This window comes from Podarcis raffonei, chromosome 10 (assembly GCF_027172205.1).
Source record: "Podarcis raffonei isolate rPodRaf1 chromosome 10, rPodRaf1.pri, whole genome shotgun sequence".
NCBI lineage: Eukaryota > Metazoa > Chordata > Lepidosauria > Squamata > Lacertidae > Podarcis > Podarcis raffonei.
This window is the reverse complement of record NC_070611.1, coordinates 37,044,216-37,055,543: the sequence shown is the minus strand read 5'-3', so window position 1 is coordinate 37,055,543 and position 11,328 is coordinate 37,044,216.

Genomic DNA, 11,328 nt, shown 5'->3' with positions numbered 1-11,328 from the left:
TCTTACTTCGTCGCCATCTTGGCCCCTCCCCCCGCATTCATGCCATCTATTTTCATGCATTATTTCCACTTCAGGCTTTCCATTAGCCCAATAATTGTTGTGGCCAAATTTCTTTCCTTAATCATTCAAAAATATCTTTCTAGAATTCCTCATTAATGACTAATTTGAAATGGAACTCAGTCTTAGCAATTCTAGGCATTGGAGCTGCTCCCATATATATTTTTATTTCTTGTTGCTAAGTATCATGAAAAACTATATTTCTGTGTAGGCTTTTTACCTGGAAGTGAGTTCCAATGAATTCACAAATCTCTGAGTTTAAGGTTCCAAAGTAGTTTTCCATATGTCCCATACAAGGAATTAGTCGAACCCTCCCTAGGATGTGAGAGACTAGTTGCTTGATTCTTTTGACCCTTTGGAGAGTGGTAATTGTTTTTAATCGCTCTCTTGCAGGCCTCTCAATTAGATGGAGCTTTTGAAAACATTCTGTTTAACATGATGGAAGCAAGATTTCTTAATGAGCTGGAAAAATGCACATTTTTATTAATTGTAACGATTGCCTTAGCTGCCTCTAAGCCTCGTAATAGGAGTGGTTCTCCCCACCCTTCTCCTCTTCTAGGTAGAAAATATACTACCAGTTGTTTATCACAGAGATGAGAGATCTCATGAAAGATAGACATCTTGCATCAAGGTGGCACTGCTGGCTGCTGGATTCTAGTGTAAAAGATAGATTCAGGTGAGCAGATCATAGGAAAGGTTGAGAGGAGTCAAGGCAAAGGAGGAGATTTTTGTCGGAAGCTTCAAAGCAGTGTCAACAAAGCACACAATCTTAGCAGTACGAAGCTCAGAAAGTGACAGGTGCAGAATATTTTAAAAGTCCACCTAACATTGATCTTTTAGCTTCGCTGATTCCTTTCTGTGACAATACCGTTCAACATTTCCACCCACCATTCAACATTCCCACCCATCAGCTGGTTATTTACAATGAGACTTGGGTCCAAACTAGTTCTGTGATTGTTTTCTACAACAATATTGTTATAAGTTTGGGGGTGCCTGGACCCCTCTTCGAATTCCAGGGTGCCCAACTTTCAACTTAGAATGTTAAAGATGTAAATCATCTTAAAGTATAAGCCAGGCTGGCTTCCTGTAGAAGTAATCGCCTGTAGTAAATGGATCATTAAAAGAGTACAAAGAAATGGGTGATGTCTGATTAAGAAGGCCATTAACAGATACTTTCTGGTCTGGGCAGCAAATGGGAGAAGCCCCTGCCTGAGATGAGAGATAGATAGAATTGCGCTGGGCATTGAGGTAAGCAGACAATAAAATGTGTCAGTTTTGAAAGCTGGAGGGTGGGGCAGAACACGAGGTGGGTGGTCTGTTGTATGCTGCAGAGAGGGTCAGACATGAAATTTGGGGTCTCTAGGAATCCGAGGCTGCAGCAAGGGAAGGAGCAGGACCCTCTTGGAATGTGAATGCTCTGTACTCAGGTTGTATATGTATATATATAAAGAAACCATATATCATAAAGACACTGCAGTCTCCACTGTGCATCATTGTCCAAAAGGAAACTCAGACCCTGGTAAGTGTACCTGGTATCCTGGCAATCTCACACTACTTGGAGATTGAAGTGGCATGTAAAAATATGTTGCTAAAACATTGGTTAGCATCAAGGCAGCAGAAGCAAATGCCACATTATTCCTGTAATTGTGATGGTACTATGATTCAAATGAATTTAAAAGCAGAACTGCCCATACTTGGATAATTCCGCTCCTCCCCCCATCAGGGTAGAAAACCTTGTTTTGTTTTCTTGCTTTTTGCTCTAATGTATCAGAAGTGTTGAAGCATGTGTAAAGCATGAGATGGTGTTGAGTGTGGAAGTGAAGTGGCAGTTGTATGTTTCACAGCTGAAGTAACATACAAAGTCATCTAAAGAATGGGTATAAGGCCATTATGTCCAAGGTCTAAAGCAGGGTTGGGGAAGTAGAGGCCCAAGGGCTTAATGCAGCCCTCCAGGCCTATCTGGCTCTCAGCACCCTCCTCAGGCCACACACCTTATTTCCAGGCCACACCATTCTCTGGCCCTTGCCTTTACACCTCAAGTGTTTTTGCCTGGCTGGAATTTGTCCCTGATATCTGATTATGCTTCTTGTTTCCCTGGATGGACAATGGAGAGTGGTGTACAAGTGCATATAGAAACTAGCCTAGTGTACAACACTAAAATTTGCATTTATTTCTCCACCCACTTTTGCCTCACTGTTAATTTTTAAAAGAACGAACCGTTTTTAACAAAGAGAAATAGCAATGATTAGTACAACACCGCAGCCAACACCAAAAAGCTAACATAACACAGAGTTTTTCCAAAATCCCTTTTTGCTGTACAGTGGTACCTTGGGTTAAGTACTTAATTCGTTCCAGAGGTCCATTCTTAACATGAAACTGTTCTTAACCTGAAGCACCACTTTAGCTAATGGGGCCTCCTGCTGCCGCTGCGCCGCCGGAGCACGATTTCTGTTCTCATCCTGAAGCAAAGTTCTTAACCCGAGGTACTATTTCTGGGTTAGTGGAGTCTGTAACCTAAAGCGTCTATAACCTGAAGCGTATGTAACCCAAGGTACCACTGTACTTGTTTTAAACTGCCACTCTGCCCCCAGCCATGTCATCTCCTGCTGACCCTACTTAAACCTCTACCTTTATTTAAAATCACCACTTTTTTTCCTCTCAGTGAATCACCATTTCCACTTTATTCAAACCTCTGCCATTTAAAACCACCATTTTCATCTTGGTGATTCTCTATCCCTTACTTACTCAAACCTCTGCCATTGTTTAAAACCACCATTTCGTCTCTCAGAAGTATGTGTTCAGTCACATAAACAGATAATTTATGCTAGCAGTCTGACTCTAGCTAGCTAGCAGTTTGCTAGCTTGAGTGGTTTTTAAGCCTTGCTTGTAAACCTGGCAATGACAGGCTAGCTTGTTACATTTCCCACAAGTGAATGATGTCATTCCTAGGAGGAGAGGGAGAAACTACAGCTACCTTTGCAAACCCGCTCCTTAGCAAACGTTGCTAAGTGATAGGCTTGGTCCCACTGAGGAAGCCACAGAAAATTGCCTGTATTCAGGTGCTGCTTTAAGAAATACCAAGAAATCAGCCAGAGAGTTTTAGATCTAATTCCTGCTGTGTTCTTGGTGAGAAAATTACTGCTTTACAATAAAAACATAACTGTCACAAAATGCAGGCTAGCAGGCCTGGCTTAACCTGAATGGTGTGATTGATGTGATTTTTCTTTAGCCATTCACAGCTAGGATTGCATTAGTCCTGCAGGCACATTTTTGTTGCAATGCTCTTTGTGAAACAGCTTGTAAAGCATTGGTTGTCAACTAGGGATGGGGGAACCTCAGGCCCAGGGTCCAAATGTGACCCTCTGGATCCTTGGCTCTCAGAGGTCTCTCCAGGCCATACCTTCCACTGACCGTACTTCACATTGTGATCATTTTTTGCCTTCTCTTGCTTGACAAGATGGAGGATACAGAGGAGTGTGTGAGTATAGAAACTACCCTATTGTAAAAATGTAAAATTGGCATTCATTGCTTTGCCCACTTTCGTCCCTGGGCCTGCCCAGCACTGACATGTGGTCTCCAGAAGCGAATGCAGCCTTCAGACTAAAGAAGGTTCTCTGCCCCTGGTTTAGATAATTCAGAGCTATGGGGGCACCATATTTCTTAATGGATATATAGTATGACTCACTTATTTCTGCCTCTGCCCTCAAGCAGACCTACTGGACCCACTGGGAATACTGCAATAGTGATTCAAACCTTAATTTAGCACCAAAGATGTGTTAGGAGGAATGGAGATGGGACACAATTCTTCCTCAAAGGAAGACAACTGAAGTTAAAATTGAGAAGACAAAGCTAACAGGACCTAGCAGAGCTCAGTGAAGGAGTAGCAAGGACAGGGCGGTAGAATGTTAAGTAACAGATTCAATGGGAAGTCTCATGGAAAACGTTCATCTGGCCGATATCAAGTAATTTGGCTTGGTAGGTCAAGTAGGGAAAGCAATTCCAGACTTCAGATGCAACAGGAAAAAGGATGCAAGAGAGAGGAAAAGGGAGAAGGCCAGTGTTGGATGCAACTGCATAGAATCGAGAGTTGCTACAAGCTTAGAGGGACATAGAAGGGAATTGGACAGATGCTTGGAGAACGGGACCACTACTCATAATGGCTGTAAGGGCATTCCATTTTCAGAAGCTGCTGAATACCACTTGCAAGGGGGAAGGGTGAATGCCTCCAGGTGTTTCTTGTGGGCTTCCCAGAAGCACCAGGCTGGCTGCTATGGGAAGCGAGATGCTTGGTGAGATGGACCTTGGTATATGTGTAGTGTCAGGTTCCTGCATCTTCAAGCTGCCCATGATCAGGGCCATGCCCTTGTGGGGGTAGCCAAAGAATCCATGGAGTCTGCTGCCGCCCTTTCTTACACTTGCAACATATTCACCTAATCCTTCTGAGTGAGTGGGCAGCAGTGAGAAGGGGTGGAAACTTCTGCCCTCTTGCCATCATCTCTCTTGGATTGATCTTGGAAGGAGAGGCATGAATACGGGAAGCCTCAGCTATGCCAGGGAGAGGTGGGTGAACTTAGAGAGATGGTCTAGCTGAGAGCACCCTTCCCATGCCTCCCCCCTCCCCTCAAAAACACTTCAAATTATCATTCTTTTGGTCTGACAAAAAGATTTCAGACACCTGTGACTCTCTTTTCTGCCTGGGGGGGCTAGGATATTATCTGTCATCTTTTACATCTCTTAAGCAGCAGAAATATGTTGTTGTTGCATTGCATATATGCTCGGCTGGACATAAATTGGTTTTTTAAAAAAAAATATAAAAAGATAAATTTAAAGGATCAAATTGCCTCTTTGATCTGAGTTAAAGGAGTTATCCCCAGACTGTCCTCAGAAATCATCCTTAATAAGTGAAGACAAACTTAATGGACTGATTTTCTATAGAGTTCCTTCCCTTTTGACTGAGCTTGTTTCGTTTTATGGGAGCAGTAAAAAGCTCATATCTTTGCATCTGTTAGCATCTAATGGGACAAACACCTGCTGTTTTCTAATTGATGAATCTCGGCATGTTAGTATTCTGGGTACTGAATGTCTGAATTATCTCGAGGTGTGTGTGTGACTTGTTACAGAACCGAGTAGTTCATGATATCTTATTCATATGGGAGCACCTGAGACAGCAAGAATGCTACAGTGCCTAGTGACTGAGAGCCCCCCTTGTTGCCAGGTAGAATAGAAGGCCACCCCTTAACAAGCAAGTTCACAACAGAACACGTTTTTTTCTCACACATCTCCAGTAAGGATGAATCTATTTCACGGTTGAATTTTCTTCACAGCAGCCCCTAAAACCCTTCACTCATTCTGCTTGAGTGTTTTCAATTTCCTAATTTACTACACTCTAAAAGCCCTGTTTACTTTGTACTGGGGGAGCAATTTCATCTGTTCAGACACTTAACACCATTAATTAAGCAATAATGCATATACCCATGAACATTAGAATCGGGTAAACACATCCTCCCTCTTTAATTATCTGGAAAAGAAGAAGAGTGTTATGTAGCCAAGACATAAAACCACATGTCAGTTGGCCCCTGTTGTTTGTACTAGCTAGGCCTAGCGTAGCACCCAAATCAAGGTGGGCATTGTAGCCTAGGCCAGGGTTTCTTAACCTTGGGTCCCCAGCTGTTGTTGGACTACAACTCCTATCATCCCTAACCAATGGTCCTTCTAGCTAGGAATGATTGGAGTTGTAGTCCAATCATAGCTGAGGACCCAAGGTTGAGAAACACTGGCCTAGGCTATGATCTTAAGGCCAATTTTGGAAGTAACTCCCACAGAAACTGAAGCATAACTGTTGTTACTGGAATCACTCCTCAGGGGAAGTTGCTGTTAGTGGCATCAAAATAATAAACAGGACTTAGAGGATGGAGAAGGGTGTTCTTCCCGGAATCTGCTACCCAAAAATGCTGCTTCAAATCACTTCGTGAGGCTAAGAGCCAGTGTGGTCTGGTGATTAGAGTGTTAGACTCTAGTGTCAGACTAGGACCGGTGAGACCAGAGTTCAAATCCTTACTCGGTCATGAAGCTCACTGGGTGACTTTGGGCCAGTCACCGCCTCTCAGCCTAACCTACCTCAAAGCATTGTTGTGGAGATTACATGAGGAGGAAGAGAACCATGTACACCACCTTGAGCTGCTTGGAGAAAAGGCGGAATAGAAGTGCAATGCAATGCAATGCAATGCAATGCAATGAATAAATAAATAAATAAATAAATAAATAAATAAAGGCTTGTGATGTGCTGCAGCAAGTTTAGGCACACTTCACATGCTGTTGAAATGCAGCACACATTCTTCTGAAGGCTAAAGCAAAAGCACTGTTGCCGCTAATGGTTCAGTGAAAGCTTAGGTTGAAAAAAAACCTGTTAACCTTTTGCACAACAAACCACCTAGCAGTTACACAAAGGATGAAATGTGCACTGATTGCAAAAACCCATTGCTCTCTGCTCTTCTGGCTCCATGTTCTGCGAGTGGCTTTTGACAGAGATGGTAAATGCTTGCACTCTGTGTCCTAACCATTGCTACACAGAAAACGTCCCCACATTCAAGTGATTTTAATGCTTATCAAATCATGGTGCTGAGAAGTATTTAAACACATGAAACACTAGGAATGCTTTTGAACTTTATTTATTTTTTAGTCAGAGGCTTCACTGTGGCTTATTTTGTTTCCCAAACCAAAGACTGTAGCCCGCAATCCAAAATGCCACTGCAATGCAAAACACCATACATTTAAAGCATATTCTGCCCTCCCCTGCAAGAATCATGGGAATTGCAGTTTGCCCCTCACAGAGCTACAATTCCCAACACCCGTGACCAACTATGTATACAGTCTCAGATTTAAGTGAGCTCTGACTGCGTTAATTAGATCCTGATTTCTCTTAAGCTTTGAAGCTTTGAAACCCTGTGCAAAGTGCAAAACCTGCACAGTTGCTAGAAAAGCAAGAGGTAATTCTAGTTTCCTCTTACCCCAGTGGTTTGTTATTATTTTACCTATGTATCTTAAGTGAAACAGACAAGTTTTGTCTGGGATTTGCTCTGAGACCCACAAAGAAATACTAGATCTGTTCCTAAACCAATCCAGTGCTGGCCTCTGCCACCACACCTGTGCTCTGGTTCTATCTCTGGACCACAAGTCTCCATTGCCAGGTCCTGCCCAAGTAGGGCGATGACATTCCTACAACTCTGCCTCCACTAATTGCTGGTTTTTTGCTGAGAGAAGGGAGTTTTAAGGGGGGGAAAGAAAAGAAAAGAAAACGCTAATATTCATTGTGAATCCAGATCTATAGTGTTGCAATTTGTAATAAAGGGGCAAAATCTTTTACTCTTTCCCCTTCTTGTACCTGCTTATTGAAACAAGGAAAAATGTATATCCCACTAAAGCTAGGACGGCCACTTAGAGAAAAGGGGTGAAGGCTCTTGTGCCTTTAAGAGCTGTGTAGAAGAGGGAATTTCAGTAGGTCTATCTTGTGACTTGACAGAATAAAAGGAACAGGGGACAAATGAGATAGTATCATATAGTGGACAGGATGCAGCTTCCCTCCCTTGAGCTCAGAACTTGTTCCCAGTTTACCTCCACAAGCAGAGATCGGACATGCTTCCATTTTGAGGTCCCAGATTTGCCCATTCTGACACATCCACTGTTCAGCTAAGCAGCACTTGCTGGTGTTAGCTTCTGCCTTGCCCCAAGGTAAGATATCCTTTCTCTTTCCTATTGACTGAGGGGAGGGATCACATCTGATCAGGGCATAACTGGCCCTGTGGAATGCCTTTCCACCCCATCCACAAGGCACTAAAATGCATAAAAGGAAGTCTGTTTTAATTGAGTTCTTGATGGCTCCAGATAATAGTTATTCAGGAAACTTTAGGCCATACTCCCAGAAGTAAACTCTCATCATTAATTGATTATTCAATGCTGTTTTTGGAATCCATTAAGGAGGACTGTTATGAAGGAGAAGCTCAAAAAGCTTTTGAATCACCACACCGAATGTTATTCTAAGCCTCAAAGGAATTTGTGAGGTAGTAAGGTAAAGACGATACTTGAAATGATTGCGTTTGAACATGTTTGTATGAAATAAGAGATGTATAAATATGACCTGCTACTTCATGTCTCTTTCCCCATTTTCCAAAAATGTTGGGGGGTTTTCCACACCAAAATATAACATTATCAGACCCTGCATTTTGCTGCCCCACTTCACCACTGATACTGAGCTACACAGTAAAGTCATGTCACACATTGCATCAAACTAGACAATACCACAAAAAGTCACATCAGGGCAGTAGCATTGAGACACACATTTGTCTCTCGTTGCTAGAGCCAGCACTTGATTTCTGTGTTAATTGAGGTGCTTTTCTAACATCTGGATTTGGAATTTTACATTTCCCATGTCAAACAGTGTATTTCCTATAGAACACTCTCCAGATCTCCTTATATTCATGGGAATCCATATACCCACAGTTCAGCATATTTTGAATTTTGGCACTAATGCATTTGCTACAACAGCTAGCAAGAATACAATGGATCAAACTTTCTCCAATCTCTTTATCTCCATACCAGTAGAAACTAGTCCTGCTGACTTACTACCCATCAGACAGGTCACAGGTCACAAGGAAAAATATGGCAAACCATCTATATCCAAGAGGAATCCATATACATCTGCCAGTAGGCATTCCCTGGAAGAGTGCTGTGTTAAAAATGCTACTCATTGTTCTCTGTTCCCTTCTTAATGATGCAATTAGCATGATGATGATCTGATGAATATAGAATTTAATTTCTTGCCAACAGCAGTGTTGAAATGATTCTTTGAAATGTTTTAGTTCCACAAAATATTCTTTTAAAATGTATATCCAGAAGTTAAGTGCTATTTGCACAACGTCAGAGCCTTAAAGATAATCCCATCAATAACTGTATTTTATTTTTTTAAAAATGTGAATGCTTCTGGAGATTTTTAGGCTGGATAGGAAGTAATTAAATGATAGATAATGCTTTCACTCCAGTATACACTCTGATACATCTAAGATCTGTTGATTTGAATGGGCCCAGGCCAGTGTTTACAAGAACAATGAAAAACACAGAGTGAGCATATTATTGTGACACTATCACAATTTGTCTGCATAAAATTCCTATCTAGCATGGTTTATTAATTTGTTTATTAAGATTTGTAGGGATGGATTTAGCTAATCCATCATGCTCCAGGACTTCCATTAGCACAATGGGGTTCCCCAGTCTCCTCCCCCCCCAAATTTGAAAGAATTCCCAGAACAGTGCATGTGGGGAGGAGCAGGGGTACCATTCCATCTGACAAGCAGAAATGCTTGTGCTAGCTGAATGATCTGAAGAGCATAACATTGAATTCCTCTCATACTCTGCTCTTTGAGCAATTTACCAGGGAGGCTGAATTATTCCATCCACAAATTTGTGAAGAATTCATTCCTGATGTGTGAATAATTTATTCTTGACTTTATATGGACAGAATGCAGCTACTTAACATCATTGTTAGATGATGGTGGAAGAAGAATGGAACTAATATTAGGAGAAAAAGATAGTTGATATGGGAAACGGATATGTCAAGATTTCATATGAATGTTCAGCTTTGCTATAAAGACAGACACGCAACCACCTTAATTTCAGACATGGACAGAATCTTTAAATCACTGAATTCTGATAGGTCCCATTTAGCAATGTTCAGTGATTATTTTCATTTCAGTGCCACAAGTCACGACTAAGTGGTTTCAGGAGAATGGCCTCTCTCTTTTAAAATGAATTACTGAACCCAATTTAATACAACAACAATGGATCAGTAGATACATAATGGGAGGTGGATTAGTCCTAAAATTTATTATCTCTACTCTTACACACATTTCAAAGTGAATTGTATGGATATCTCATTGGACAGGGAATTATGATTCCGTTTCTATAACTTTCCCATTCACAGAAAACCAAGCTGCTCTACAGCAGAGTAGCAGCCATGGGATCAAGACCCTTTCTCTGCTGGTTTCTGGCTACATCACAAGTTATTGGTGGTAGCTCTTTGCTGCCCTCCGTGGGCAGTGAGGAGGTTCAGGCAGGGGAAATCCAGAATTTGTGAGGCAAAAATCCTAGCAATGTTCCCCACACATCTGCAGCAAGGGAGGAATGGAATTCCCAACATCCTCCCCCATTTCATGTAACCTGCTGAAGGAAAGAAACTAGCATAAGCTTAATGAGACAATGATGGCCTGAAGGAGATGGCTTGAGGTCTTTATAATTTTCAACTCTGCAGTCCAGCTCTATTGAGTTTCAGCCAGAAGTGGCATTGTTGTTTGCTCTTTATATTCCCAGGCTAGCTAGTCATTGCTATGATAGCTCTGCCTAGTCACATCTGTCAGATTGTGCAGTGACTTAAGCAGGCACAATGTGTCACACGGCTAAAAACATCGGAAGGAAGGGAGGGAGGGAGGGAGGGAGGAAGGAAGGAAGGAAGGAAGGAAGGAAGGAAGGAAGGAAGAAAGAAAGAAAGAAAGAAAGAAAGAAAGAAAGAAAAAGAAAAACCCCAACCAGCTGGCAGGATTTTCAAGGACACAATATCCTTCCAGCCACACTTCAGGAAAAATAATAATAAAAACCACTTTAGAAGAAGAAGGCAGACAAGCATGAAGCAAAGGAATAGTGTGGCAGGGAAGGACTTTAATGTTTGGGACAGCGTGGTAATGATTAGGGATGGACAGAAATGTCAATTTTGGTTTCTCTTATTTTCACATTTTTCAGTATTCAGTTTGTCACATTTCCACATCACCTTGAGATCTTTTTTCCAGACCTCATGAAAATTCATCAGCTTTTCACATTGCTTTTCTCCTGAGATGCATATTTTTGTATGCAGTTTTGCCTAATATACATATTTTTACAAGTAATTTTACCTAATGGTATGTGGTTTTATATGTCTCTTCCATCAATATATGCATTGTTATACACACACTGCCCTAAGAAAATGCACTCTTATAAACTTTTTTTTCAGCTGGAGAACTGCATTGCAAATTTCCAATAAGTGTTAATTCAGAAGGGCAACTGCATTTTGGTTTGCATATTGTTTTGGGAACTATGAATCAGTTAAGTTTGCATTAAAATGTGGACTGAACCAATTTATTCTCATGATGCATGAGATTGTTTATGCTCCCCTACAAATATTACAACACTTCATTACCTGCTAAAAAATGTAACAGGCTGAGCCTCAAAATTAGAAAAGTATTAAAAAAG